Below are 15,497 nucleotides of genomic sequence, written 5' to 3'. Positions count from 1 at the left end.
GAACTGTCCCCTTAAGGGAATGCCTCATGGTAAATGTAGTTAATCCATCATGGGAAATGTAGTTCATGTCATGTGGTCACATCTGTAATCCGATTGGTCACTGACTTGACCCTTGGTGGGGTTGGGAGAGTTTCCTTTACTCTTGCTTGGACCCCAGCACCATGCTGGTGTCTTACCCTTTGCTCCAGCATTATGGGATGAAAGATCACTATAATTTCACACTAAGAAATCAGCTATGCAATGAATTGGACATTAGATGAATCTCGACATAACTGTGAGTTATATTTGAGGATGCCTTGTGACCCAATAACGAAACTTTGTATGGAAGCCTTTGTAGAGTATGTCTGTCTGTCTTTATATTCAGCCAGCAAATAAAAGACAGAACAATCATCATCATCATAAAAAAAGTTATTCTGTTCAAGGTATGATGAGGTAGAAAGGGTGGATTCCAAATATGAAACCTTGGACTTACATTTCCTGCAACGTCATCTATTATGTTAATGAATAAATATGTAACAGGGTAGAAATAAAAGAAAATAAATTATTTAAAAAAATAAATTTAAATCAGTTTAAAGTCTCTTTGTACAATACATTCATGGATTCTTTATCAAGGGAAGTTATTTTTCTTTTTTTTCAAAATGTAATTTTTCTTTAAAAAGGTAAAGCGATACTCGATTTTAAAATCTTTGGAACCTTCCAGTTCCAGCTATTATGTTTTGAATGCTTGCTATAATAGTGCAAAGGTCACTGCTATAGATATTGTGAATTTTTATTGCTTTGTTTTATTATGTACTAGTGGTAGGGCTTTCTTTTCTATATCTAATTGCATGTTTTTTCATTAGCTTTTTCATTGGGAAGCTAGTTATCTATGGCCTTGTTGAAGGGCACAGATATACAATATGTGACAAGAAGGTTCATAGCATGCTGCCTTAAGATTGATCAGATGATTTCTCTCTTCAGCTTTATATACTGTATATCTAAGGGTGAGAAATAATACATTGGCTCTAGGACCAACAACTCCAAGAGGCCATTTCATTATAGCACATGACTTCTGGTGTGCTTATTCAAAGTCCCTACCCACTCCTGATTTATAATGCTTGCACCTGTGACCCCTATTTGCTTTCTCCCCCCAGTTCTCTACCACCCAGTTGTTAGGCTTATATTTTTTTAAAAAAAAAATCCTGAACTAACTTCAATTGGAAACGTCTTAAAACTAAATTGCAGTATTAAAGGAAGATCTTCAGCAATAGGAGCTCTCAGATTTTGAGAAGAGTGCTTGAGCCCTTTTCAATCCCAATAACTCATCTGAAAATATCCGTTTGCTTTTAAAAGCCTTGATTGCAGTAATGGAAAGGAAGATCCTGGGGAGAAGGGAAGTGAGGCTTTTGAAGATAGGCATAGGCTTCTTTTTGTTCAACTTAAGAGACATGATATGATTTTAACAGGCCGTACCAAGGTCAAAATGATTAGCAAAGTTGCTACTATCAAACAGATGATACTGAAGTGTAATGTTTAAATGGAGTTACTTATGAAAATCATAGAACCGAAAAATATATCCTTCTGTATAAGAAGGCTATATCAGGGGTAGGATTCAAATTTCTTAATAACTGGCTCTGTGGGCATGGCCTAATTTGTGGGTGTGGCTTGGTGGTCATGTGACTGGGCATGGCTTGCTGGCTGGGCATGGCTTGGTGGTCACATGACTGGCTGATCATGGTGTGGTGGTCATGTGACTGGCTGGGTGTGGTTTGGTGGTCATGTGACTGGGTGGGTCAAAAGATCCTCCTAGGGTGGGGGGTAGGGGGTGGCACTGGACCCCCCCCACTGTTTGGCTCCTAGGAGGCTACCCTACACTTACCTGGGAGTCAGGTGGGCCTCGTGGGGACTCCTGGGAGGGGTGGGGTGGGCAGGGCCAGCTGTTCTTCAGAACTACCGGTTTGCCAAATTGGATGTAAAATTAACATCTGGTTTGGGCAAACCAGCCCAAACCAGTAGAATCCCACCCCTGGACTATGTCATTTTCCTTAGCTGGTGTCTGTGTATTCACATGTTATCTTCTTTTCTATCCAATCTCATATAACAGCTTTGTGATAATTAAAACACACTTTTTTAATAAACAGAATGGATCATCTTTCATCAAAATTTCCATATACGTAAAGCTGGAATTTAAGCTATGTCTGGCCTTCATATTGATTCTGTTTGTTTCTTTCTTGAAACAGGAAACTAAATTCTGTAGATGCAATGTGTTTTCCAATGATCCTTGCCCTTCTCACGTTGATTATTTTCATTCAAATAGTACAATTTCATCTGTATGTCTATGGAGATTTGCAGTCATTCAGATCATGGTTGTCTCAAAAGTGTTTTTTCAAGAGGCAACTGGACTTTCTGGTTTTTCTTTGAAGACATTTTGTTTTTCATCCAGGAAGAACTGAAGAAGCTTCTTGGATAAGAAGCAAAACGTCTTCAACAAAAAACCAGAAAGTTTAATTGCCCCTTGAAAAAGCATTTTTGGAATACCATCTGTAAGAACTTGCAAATACTATCTAAGAATCTTTGTTAAATTACTGCTAACCAATCTTTTTAAAATATTCCTTCTGCTTTAGAATAGAGAGATGTAGAAGGGCTTCAGTTTTTGTGAATTTTGATGCAAATTGGCCTGGTATTCTTGGATTGTTAAGGAGGGCAGAGCATAATTAATCCTCTAGTTTATTCACTAAATTGTATGGAAGCTTGAAAAAAAGATGGGCTGTATTGATGAATAATAGAGAGGTGCTGTGCTTACATATAATCCTATATATTTCTGAATCATTTTAGAAAGTATACACCTTTCAAGTATGGAAAAATCATGCTTTAAGAATTGGCAATTGGGATCCACTTTCTTTTTTTAAAAAAAAAGGTTTATTGTTTTTAAGACAAACTTAGACATACACAACATAAAAACATCAAGCCATCTTCCATATATGTACATACAGTGTGTCGGTTGATTTACAAATTGTTTTGTGCTTCCACTTCATAGTCTTCACTTACAATTACATTGTATATGTTCTCGTATTGTCAATCAAATATTCCTAAATACATTATCTTTGTTAATCAATCATTTGACTATGCTTTTATTCATTCATGATAAGATAACCATAAATAACTTAATTTTATAACAGTTCATATTATCATCCCAAATCTATCCTAAAATCATTTTGTAGATATAATAAGAAAGGAATATATTTATTATTTTCTAAAAGTCTAAATATTTCATTACTGCATTTTATTGTCTAACCATTGATAGAATAGATCCCAATTTTATAAAATTGTTTATCCTCTTGTTCTCTAATTTCAAATATTAATCTACTCATTTCAGCACATTCCAATATTTTCTAAATGATTTCTTTCTGTGATGGTATTTTCTCATTTTTCCAGTTTTTAGCAAATACAATCCTAGCCGCTGTTAATACATTTATAATCAAATATTTCAATTCTTTATTGTATATTTCAGGTAAAATTCCCAATAAAAATATCCCTGGTTTCAAGTCTACATGCTTTTGGTCATTTTTTCCAATATTTTTTGGCATCCACACACGTCCACCACATATGGTAATATGAGCCAGGTATCTGATGACATTTCCAACATTTTTCAGATTTGTTCTTGAACATTCTTGCTATTCTTGTTGGGGGGGAATGCCACCTGTAAAATATCTTATACAAATTTTCTTTATATGCTGTTGACATTGTCATATTATAATTTTGAGACCACAATTTTTGCCATTTCTCTAGATCAATCCCATATCCAAAATTCTTCCCCCAAGCAATCATTGTTTCTTTGACCTGTTCTTCTTCTAGTTTAATTTCTAATAAATATCCATACAATTTTTTAATCACCTTTTCATCAGTACCTGTCAAAATCTTATCTAAGTCAATTTATCATAGAAACTTTGTTTTAGAATCTTTTTCATACCTAGAATGTATTTGCGCATATGAAAACCAATTCATCTTTATACCTTGTTCCTCTAGTTTTTGCATAGATTTAAACTCACCCTTTTCATTCAATATTTCACCATATCTAACTGTTTGTTCCTTTTTGTATATTATAGGATACGAAAATGCTTCAATAGTCAGTAACCAGACTGGAATTTTCAAATAACATTGTCTTTTAATCTTCTCCCAGTTTAACCACAGAGACTCCAATATATAATGTCTTCTAAAATACCCCTGTGTTTTAGTTCCTTTGTACCATAAAAAAGCATGCCACCCCAACAACAGATCATGTCCTTCTAATGTCAACAATCTAGCATTTCTTAATGTTATCCATTCCTTAACCCACATCAGATTTGTAGCTTGGTAGTACAACTCCCAATTAGGCAAACCAAATCCTCCTCTAATTCTAGCATCTTGCAAAAATTTTAACTTTATTCTCACTTTCTTACCTTGCCATATATATTTCAACACCATTTTATTTAAATCTTCAAAATAACCTTTTCCAAGCCTAATTGGAATTGTTTGGAACAAATATAAAATTCTGGGTAATATATTTATCTTGATTGTTGATAGTCTTCCTATTAATGACAGTTGTAAATTTTCTCATTTTGCCAAATCTAGTGCTGCTTGAGTTTAATATAGTTATTCTCCTTTAGTGTGCTATATCTTGCTGTCAAATGTATCCCCAAGTACTTGATTTTATTTGTGACCTGGATTTTCAAAACATCCGCCAATTCTTCCTTTTGTCTTAATAATTAATTCTTAATTCTTTGTCAAAATCTTTGTTTTGTTTTTATTTATTTTCAAACCAGCCACCTTCCCATATACCTCTATCTTTTCTATAAATTTAAATGCTGTTTCTAGTGGGTCTTCTAAAATGAAAACCAGATCATCTGTGAAGGCCTGCAATTTAAATTCTTTCTTTTTAATTTTCATCCCTTTTATATCCTATTCTTCTCTAATATTTCTGTTTAGCACTTCCAAGGTTAACATAAACAGCAAAGGTGACAGTGGGCACCTTTGTCTTGTTCCTTTTCTTATATCAATAGAGTCCATGAAATCTCCCTCTATCATTACCTTTGCCATTTGCTTATGATATGTAGCTTCTATTGCTAGGATAATTTTTTTACCAAAACCCATCTGTTCCAACAGTAATAACATAAATCGCCAATTCACGTTGTCAAATGCCTTCTGTGCATCTAAGATTATCAAAGCCATTTGTTTTTCAGGGTGTGCATCGTAGTATTCCAAAGTGTCCAAGATTACTCCATATTGTCTTTAATTTGTCTCTTTGGCAGAAATCCATTTTGATCGGGGTGAATAAAATTATTTAGGTATTTTTTAAGTCTTTCTGCCAATATTGAAGCAAAAATTTTATAATCTGTATTTAGTAGGGAAATAGGTCTATAGTTCTTGATTTGTAATAGGTCGGCCTCCTCTTTTGGAATAAGTGTAATATAAGTTTCTGACCATGATTTAGGTATCTTCTTCTTTAACATAACTTCATTCATAACTTAGCAATGGAACATAGCAATGGAAGATCCAGCGATTCTTCTAGTGTTTTGTAAAATTCCGCCGGAAGTCCATCTGGGCCTGGTGCCTTTCCATTGCTTTGCTCCTTAAGTGCTTCAGTTAACTCCATCATTGTTATATTGCTTTCTAACATTATTTCAATCTCTTTAGGTATCTGGGGTAGATTAGCATTCTGTAAGTACTTGTTGGGTATATGGATACACCAACCAGGTTTGGGTTGAATAAATATGTAAACCTAGGATTAAGTGTCTTGTAGCTTTAAGCACACGAAACTGCAATGTCATTGTGGGTGCGGTTGCAGGCAGTAAATAAAGGTAGGAAGGGAAACGTAATAGACCCGGCTTCTGGATGCACCTGGTTCTGTTCCTGGTCTGCTGCCTGCTGGAACGTCTATCTGCTTACGTTGGAGGCTACTGTGCCAGATACCATTTCAACTGAACACAAGGACTGTTTGCTTGGTGAGCTGTGGATTCAGCGTTGTCTTTGAGAGAAAGGTATCGGGAGGAGAAGATTTACAAGCAGATAAGGACATTGTATTTACTGTTAATGGACTTGATAACTGGATGGATATACTGGATAATGATATATGGACTGAATGACACTTCTTAATCTCTGTGTGTATTAAATAACTATTTTAAAACCACAAACAGTGTTTTTGTCTCCAGTGTGTGTATACTCTTGGGCCCACTCTCTCTCTCATTTGCCTGCCTGGCTTGACTGCTGCTGCATACTCTGCTTGGGGGTTTATCCCCAAACATTAACATTGGTTATGGGCCCAGCAGACTGAGCACAGTCTAACTAACCAGGATATAGCAGTGAGAGCTGGTGTGAGTTGCAACAAGTATACATTATACTGTCTTCATTGGATCGAAGCTATGATGATTTTGTGACTGCATTAGAGGTATTGCCTAAAGACAGTTTATCAGTAACTGAGATTACTGGCAGGCTCTTAGAAGAAGCCAGAAGAAGGAGTGAACGTGACCAGCTGAGGGAAGATAAGCATAATAAAGAAGAGAAATTATCTTCAAAGTCTGAAAGAAACCAGCTATGCAAGCTGAAGCACCCGGAAGAAGAGAAGTTATCTTCAACGGCATACACAATTAAAAAGTGTTTTAATTGTGGAGGCAGAGGACATTTGGCAAGGTTCTGCAGAAAAAGAAAACGCCAGAATTTAAAGAAGCCAAAGAAATCCTTTGAATTAGCCACATACAGCAACTGTGATGTGAAGAATAATATGTGGGTGGTGGACAGTGGAGCATCCCACTGCATCACGAGAGATAAGACAAAGTTTATAAAAATGTCTACAAGCTCTCAGCATATATCACTCGCGAATGGTTGGCACCTCAAGGCCAAGGGTGAAGGTATTGCTTATTGTCCATGTTTAAACCAGAATATAAAAATGTTATATGTACCACAGTTAAAAATGAACTTACTTTCTGTAAGAGTATTGGATAAACTAGGATATGTGGTTACATTTAAGAATAATAAGTGCATACTGGAAAGAGATGGCAAAAAGGTAACTGCAGCTTTAAATGGAACATTATATGTCTTACATGACAGTAAGAAAGGGGAGGCACAGACTGTATTTAATAATATCAAGCCTCATGATGAATGTATCCATTTATTGCATAGACGTTTGGGGCATGTGAATTTTAAAATGCTAAAACGTACAGTTGAGTTATCTGAGGGAATAAGGTTAAAACCCTGTGATAAGTATTTGCATTGTAATGTCTGTTGTGAAGATAAGAGTAAAATATTGCCTGCAAATAGGCTAAATGGTTTTAAAACTAAAGAACCTTTAGAAGTAGTATTTGCAGACATTATAGGTCCAAAGAAACCCAGTATGGGGGGTGCTCGATATATACTGAGCATTATGGACCATTACTCTAGATATGGGTTTTGCTACCTAATGAAAAGCAAAACTGAAACATATCAACATTTCTTCAACTGGTTAAAGTTTGCTGAAAGAAAAACCAAACGGCAAATTATAACCCTGGTGACAGATAATGGTACGGAATTTGTTAATAGCAAATTCCAGAATAGATTAAAGGCAGCTGGAATAGCTCATAAGACATCTGCACCATACAGACCACAGCACAATGCATATGTTGAAAGGCGAGGCCAAACATTGCAGGCAATGACCCGTACTATGCTAACTGATTCTGGGTTACCTGATTCTTTGTGGGGGGAGGCCACAATGTGTGCTAATCATTTATTAAACAATGTGGTTAATTCAACCACTGGTGAAATACCATTCACCATGTGGCATGGCAGGAAGCCTGATTTGAGTTACCTGCACACATTTGGTGCACCAGCATGGGTGCATATCCCTACACAACTCAGGCGTAAAGGGCAATACAGAGCTAAACAATTTTTCTTCGTTGGTTACCAAGCTAACCATAGGGCATATAGATTTTGGAAGAAAGGCACATCTAAGGTGTTATGTAGTGCTAATGCCCAATTTCTAGAGCACGTAGGATGGGATAAGTTAGAACAGGATAACAATAACGAGGTGATTATTGAATCATACAGAAATCCCATTAAGTATTCCTGTAACTTTAAAAATAACGTAAAAAAAGAAGTACAGGAAGAAGTACAGGAAGAAGTACAGTCCCTAGAGGAAGAAATAGCTGAGGATGAGGAACAGGTAGTAACTCAACCAAGCCCAGTAATTCCCAGAAGGACTACACGTATTTCTAGACCGCCTGATAGATACCAGGCTAACACACTGTGCCAGGAAAATAGAATCCCAAATACTGTGGATGAGATAAGAAGATATCCTTCTAAAGAGAAAGAAAATTGGTATGCAGCAATTAATAAAGAATTGAAATCCTTGAAGGATATGCAAGTTTATGAAAACGTGAGATTACCTAGTAATGAAAAACCCATCGGCTGCAAATGGATTTTTAAAATAAAAACAGATAAGGATGGAAACACAATCCATAAGGCAAGGCTAGTAGCCCAAGGCTTTAGACAAAGTGCAAAAGACTATGATGAAGTATTTGCACCTAGTCTGAAAGCAGCAACTTTAAGGGCAGCATTAGTGTGGGCAGCAAGCAAGCAATATATAGTTAACCATTTAGATGTGGAAACTGCTTACTTGCACGCTCCACTAAGACATACTGTGTATATGAAAAGGCCTAATGGATGTAAAGATGACAATAATAATAATAATGATTGTTGGTTATTAAAGAAGAGTCTTTATGGTCTTAAACAATCGGGCTATGAATGGAACCAGTATATTGTAAAGGAACTGACCAATATAGGGTTTAAAGCTGGTTTAGCCGACCCATGTCTATTTAAGAGAGAAAAGAATGGGAAAATATCATTATTATTGTTGTTTACTGATGATATTGCTCTGATTACTAAAACTAATGATGAAGCAAATGAAATAATAACATCATTAGCCAAGAAGGTAAAAATCAAGCAATTAGGGGAGATAAAGAGATATCTAGGATTGAATATACTGAGAACACAGAAAGGTTTTAGGATATCTCAGGAAGATAAGATATCTAAATTGCTAATAGATTATAAGATGGAACTTTGTAAGCCTGCAAAGACTCCAATGAGTCAGGATATTTGCAAAATGGATACTCAAAGTCCCAAATGTGATAAGGCATTATATCAATCCTTGATTGGTAGCTTATCATATATTAGCAATTGGTCAAGGCCAGATATTGTTTTTAGTATTAATCAGCTGGCATGACACAATAATGATCCGCTTCAATGTCACTGGATAGCATTGAGAAGAATCCTAAGATATCTTAAAGGTACATTACACCATGCACTGTATTTAGAACCAAAAGGTGATCTCATATTGAGTGCTTATGCAGATGCTAGTTTTGCAGCAGAAAGAGATACTAGAAAGTCGACTTCAGGAACAGCCATAATGCTGGGTAAGACATTAATAGGCTGGAAGTCTATAAGGCAACAGCATATAAGTTTGTCTACTATGGAGGCAGAATTCTCCTGTTTATCTTTATTGTGTACTGAGTTGATTATGTACAAACAAATGTTGAAGGATATGGGTATAACTGTAAATTACCCTATAGTTGTACATGAGGATAATCAGGCAGCAATTCAAATGGCCACTAATATTGCAGTTAAAACGAGAAGTAAACATACAGATTTGAGGTATCTTAATGTAAGACAATCTGTACAGAGTAAATTGATACAGCTGGAGTACTGCATGTCGGAGGACAATGTAGCTGATCATTTTACTAAAGTCCAAGGTGCTATTAAGCATCTAGAGAGTTGTGAAAAATATGGGTTTAGAATGTAAAGGCATTACATATTTATGTCACCCAAAAGGGGAGAATGTTGGGTATATGGATACACCAACCAGGTTTGGGTTGAATAAATATGTAAACCTAGGATTAAGTGTCTTGTAGCTTTAAGCACACGAAACTGCAATGTCATTGTGGGTGCGGTTGCAGGCAGTAAATAAAGGTAGGAAGGGAAACGTAATAGACCCGGCTTCTGGATGCACCTGGTTCTGTTCCTGGTCTGCTGCCTGCTGGAACGTCTATCTGCTTACGTTGGAGGCTACTGTGCCAGATACCATTTCAACTGAACACAAGGACTGTTTGCTTGGTGAGCTGTGGATTCAGCGTTGTCTTTGAGAGAAAGGTATCGGGAGGAGAAGATTTACAAGCAGATAAGGACATTGTATTTACTGTTAATGGACTTGATAACTGGATGGATATACTGGATAATGATATATGGACTGAATGACACTTCTTAATCTCTGTGTGTATTAAATAACTATTTTAAAACCACAAACAGTGTTTTTGTCTCCAGTGTGTGTATACTCTTGGGCCCACTCTCTCTCTCATTTGCCTGCCTGGCTTGACTGCTGCTGCATACTCTGCTTGGGGGTTTATCCCCAAACATTAACAGTACTGTTTAACTCTTTCATCATCAATATTCTCTTGTGTGTATAGTTTCCCATAATAATCTCATATAATTTTCTTTTTCTCTTAACTTCCATAACAAACGTGGCCTTGATCATCTATTAATTGCAATATTTTCCTTGATTCTTTCTCCTTTTTCAGTTTATATGCTAACCATCTACCTGGTTGATTTGCATCTTCAAAATAGTTCTGTTTTGCACCTCTGATTTTCTGTGCTAATTCTTCTTTTTCATTAATCCCATTTTATGTTTAATTATATCCATTTTTAACTTAATGTTCTTTTTCTGTGGCATTTTCTATAATTCTTTTTCAAGTCCTTTATACTCATCCTCTAATATCTTAGAAGCTAGTCTTTTCATGGTATTTCTTTTCCTTGTATAGTCTATTATCAAGCCTCTGGCATATGTCTTCATTGTATCCCATACATTCTGCATTGATGTGTCTTCTTTTTTATTTTCTTTAAAGAAAAAAGCCAGTTCTTTCTTCATCCTCAGTATGAAGTCTTTTTCTTTTAGTATAGTATTATTTAACGTCTATCTAGATCTTTTTTGTCCTTTCCATTTAATTGTCATTGGATTATGATCTACCCAAGTACTTGTTTCAATATTTGTGTCTTGGATATTAGTGAACAATTCTGTTGACATCCATATCATCTCTATTCTGGACCATGATAAATGTCTGTTTGAATAGAAAATGTATTGTTTAGTTTTAGCATTTCTTTCTCTCCATGCATCTTTTAAATTTATTTCATCTGTCATTTAAAAAAAGGATTTAGGGAGAGTCTGTCTGTTTTGCTTTGTTGTTTTCTGTGTTGTATCGTCCAATTTATTGTCTACAATTCCATTAAAGTCTCCCATCATAATGATATTAGCATAGTCCAATTCAATTATTTTCATATGTAATTTTCTATAAATTTCTTCTTGATTGTTATTCAGGGCATAGATTGCAATCAGGAGTGTTTTCATATTATTGTCCATTATTTCCACCATTAATAATCTTCCATCGTCATCCGTATGGATCAATTTCACTGGGATAGTATCTTTAATGTATAAAACCACTCCTCTTTTCTTGCATTGTGTCAAAGAAATAAATATTTTCCCTAACTTTGGCTGTATCAACAGTTGTTCATGTTGCTTTTTAATATGTACTTCTTGTAGGCAGATTATATCAAATTTTAATTTCTCTAATTTATGGAAAGTTTTCCTTCTTTTAACAGCTGAATTAAGTCCATTTATGTTAATAGTAATCAGTTTTTTCTCTTCCATGAGTATACTTTATAAGTAGGTTTGGCAGCTCTCGTAGATCTTGGTTCACGTTGTTCTTTAGCTTCCACCTTTCTGCCTACTGCACCTTCTTCTTTTTCAGTCACTATTTGGCAGTCCTCTTGGAATTCAATTAGTGACATTTCTTTTTCTGTCTTCTTCTCTTTCCCTCCAAAGTATTTTGTATAAAATAATTCAGCTTTCTCAATTGAGTCAATTCTGTGTCTCTGTTCTTGCCATGTGAACATTAAACCTTCTGGAATCAGCCATCTATAATTCACCTCTATTTTAAGTAGCATTTTAGTCAGGAATCAGTATTCTCTTCTCATCTCTCTCACTCTTCTAGGTATTTGTTTCAAGACCACAATCTCCTTGCCTTTGTATTTCAATGTTTTCTCTTTTGCCACTTGCAATATTTGCATTTTAATGGCTTTCTTTGTAAATCTAATGTGAACTTCTCTTGGTAAGCTATTTCTCATTGCATATCTTGTGAAAACTCAAAAAACCTCATCTATTCCATCCATCATCTTCTCTTGAGTTATTTCCAAAGCTTCAGCCAGTATTTCTATCATTGTCTCAGCTAAGTTTTGTCCTTTTTCTTCTACATTTTGGAATCTAAGATAGAATTCTGATCTATCCATCTCCCATCTCAAAATCCCACTTTTATCTTGTTCAACCACCATGAATCTATTATCAATATCTCCAATCTTATTGTCTCTTTGTTTATCTTCTTCTTCAATTTTTTGGAATCTCTCATCATACTTCAACATCATTTGTTGGATGTTCTCCACTTTTTCATCGGTTTTTCCTGTTCTTTGTTCAATGTTCTCTGTTCTTTGTTCAATGTTCTCTGTTCTTTTTTTGATGATCTCTATTCTCTTTTCAATATTCTCTGATCTTGCTTGAATAGTTTGAATTCTTTGCATAATCATCTGCAGAGTCACTTTTTCTTGTTCTTTTTCTTGCTTTAACATTGTCTGTATTGAACGTTGTTCTCCAGATGGTGGAGAGGAAGAAGTAGAAGTTGAAGAACCAGGAGCTATAAATTTCCTACTCATTTTAAGCAATTCAAAATGTTCAGGTTCTTCTAAACCTTAATCCAAATGTGAAGTAGCCAATTATAGTTCAAAATAAAAATAGTAGAAAAAAGAAGCCCAATAATAATAATTTTTAAAAAGAAAAAAAAGGGAGGACAAAATTTCTTCAGGTTCATGTATACCTTAATCCAATTAATACTTAGATAAAGAATAAGACTTAAGAAAAAAAGGAAAAGGAAAAATTCTTCAGGTTCTTCAACACCTTAATCCAATTGAAAGGTCACAAATAGAAAAAAGTGCATAAAAATAAACCAGAAAGGTAGATGAAAAAACAAAAATACCAGGAAAGGATAAAAAGGCTTTTAAGGTTTTCCCTTTAAAATAAAAGTCAAGCTTAGATATTGGACTCTCCCCCCGCCCCCCCCAAAAAAAGACAAGCTCCAACAAAGCCAAAACCCCAAATAGTTATTACCAAAAAAAGATTAAAAAAATACAATAAAGCTAGTGAGGAGGGATAGCAGAACTTAAAAAAAGTAAAAAGGGCACACTGCACTTTGTTTGATTATCCAAGGCTCTTATTATAACTCTCTTCTCCAAAAATTTATCACCTTTTTTTCCCCTATGTTTCAACACCAGACTCCAGCTGTTGATAGAAACCCAGAAGAACACCTGCAATAATACTCTCCCATGCTCTTCCCTCTATCTTATCAAATAGCAATGTCCTTGAAAAAGAGTCTCAGTTCTTTCTTTCTCAACTTTGTCTGGTCACAGGGAAATAGAATATTTTCAAACCTCTAGTTGGCAGTGTTACAAAGTTTCTTTGCTCTCACTTTCCCCCTCCTTTTCCGAGCAGGATATAATAAGAATTAATAAAAAAAGAAAAGATATTTTTTTTAAAAAATGAAATAACTAAAGGGAACCTCTAGCCTAAAATATTACAAAATCAAAAAGGAGAAGAAAAAAATAGATATAAACGAAAAAAACCAGTCCAGTTTCAAAATACAAGATCATATATAGAAAATCCAGCAATGAGAAAAAAAATTTACTTTGACATTCCTGTTTAAAATCGCTGCTTAATCACTTCTGTCAAAACTTTTACAGATTCTTTCTTTTCCTTAGGGTGTCCTTTCAGATCTTAAAATAAAAAAAAAGTTCTCACTAAACTGGCACACTCTCTCTTTCTGCTCTCTTCCGTTTTGGAGCTGTCCCAACTTCAGCAGCTTTAATGGCTGCCTCCTTGCCACTGGCAAGAAGAGCTTCTCCTGGATCTACCAGGGACTTTGCAGTATCCCTGGGATCGACAGGATGTGCTCTTCACTTTCACCATCTCTTCGGAACAGTTTAGATCCAATAGGACCATCCAGGAGCAAATATATCGGCAGCAATCTGAGACCTCCAAGATCGCATGTCGTATCGTCGTGATGCCAGCTCCGCCCTCGCCTGTCAGAAATTATTCAGAGGTTGGAAAAATAAAAGTAACATGAAACATTAAATGTTTATGAATGTACCCACTAGTTCATGGGCTACTTCTGTACAACTTTTTGTAAATTTGCATAGAACTTCGCATGGAAATTAATGTATAAGTAAACAGGTCAAATCAAGCTACAGACTATACTTTTTGTCCAATTGTTCATATAGGTTTTTATAAAGAAAATTCAGTTGTAGTAAGTTAATTTAGGATATTTACTTACACACTATAAACATGGTGTGGTTGCTAGTCATGAAGAATATTCCTAAAGGCAAAAAAACACCCATTCCCTACTCCCAAAAGAACCATGCTACTGCATATGAATATATGTAATCCAATAGATTTCTGGTAAAAGTGACTATCATTAATAAGTAAATTCATTTCCCAAACACTGTTGCATATCCTTAAAATATAATAATTTTGTTATATATGTCAGATAAGGAGGGTGAGAAATATATCTTTCTTGAAGTGTATAGGCTACAATTCAATTTACTTTCTGTGTAGCAATGCCTAGGAATGAACTATTAAAAGTGAAGTTTTGATAATAGAAAGATACAAGTAAATTGAGCTTTGGAGGATACTGGAGATTTGGGGGTTTTTGTAAAGAAAAAGCACATCTGTTTTTCTTATTGATATTTTAGTTCTTAGGAAACTGATCCAGCTAGATGTTTTATGTTTCTCAACTTTGCTTCTACATATATTGCCTCAGTACTGTCTTCTACCTCATTAGCAGCCTTCCCACAAACTAAAAGCTAAGTCTGTCAGAAAGTGTCCAACATAACTGGGCACTTGTGGAATGGAATTTATTAAACCTTCATTTGAAAGTGATTAGAAAATATTATGCCTGTTAATGCGTTTAAGATGGGAGACATGACATTTTTTAAAAAAATCATTCACATTTCTTTATTTTTTTTCTTCAAAATATCCCTCCCTCCATTGTATATGAGAAAAATGTGCCTTTCTGTCCATTAAGATGTACTTTTTCTGATCTTCTGTCCCACAGAACCATAAGGGACAAGAAAGAATATAGCCACCAACTCAACCCTACAGATAGAGTTAATCAAGCCAGGAGTTGCTGCACCATCTATGAAATAAATTATCCTACCAGAAAAATTAAAATTCAGATGACAATTCAGATATCCAAGAAACCTCGTTCATAGGTTTTATACAATGAAGTGCACTATAAGATGATATATATATATATATATATTATCTTAAACAACAATGGCTTCAAACTCTAAAAGTCACCATAGATGTTTCCAAGCAGCCAGACTTCCCAACTCAGGAATTGTTAACCCGCTACCTCTCTCTCTCT

At 35.2% G+C, this 15,497-nt stretch overlaps 1 long non-coding RNA gene across 1 annotated transcript in view; it reads right to left on the bottom strand.

Moving 5' to 3' along the window:
• The window catches only part of LOC148127406 (uncharacterized), a 679,100-nt gene extending 665,353 nt beyond the window's left edge, over window positions 1-13,747 (bottom strand). Inside the window, exon 1 of the long non-coding RNA XR_015741514.1 lies at window positions 13,518-13,747. This is a non-coding gene — a long non-coding RNA (uncharacterized LOC148127406). The remainder of the gene's footprint in view (window positions 1-13,517) is intronic.
• Window positions 13,748-15,497: the final 1,750 nt, after the last annotated feature.

This window comes from Pseudonaja textilis, chromosome 2 (genome assembly GCF_049901715.1).
Source record: "Pseudonaja textilis isolate UNSWEBS1 chromosome 2, rPseTex1.2, whole genome shotgun sequence".
In the NCBI taxonomy this organism is placed as follows: Eukaryota; Metazoa; Chordata; class Lepidosauria; order Squamata; family Elapidae; genus Pseudonaja; species Pseudonaja textilis.
Note: the sequence above shows the minus strand (reverse complement) of the source record. Positions and strands in the feature narration are given on the sequence as shown.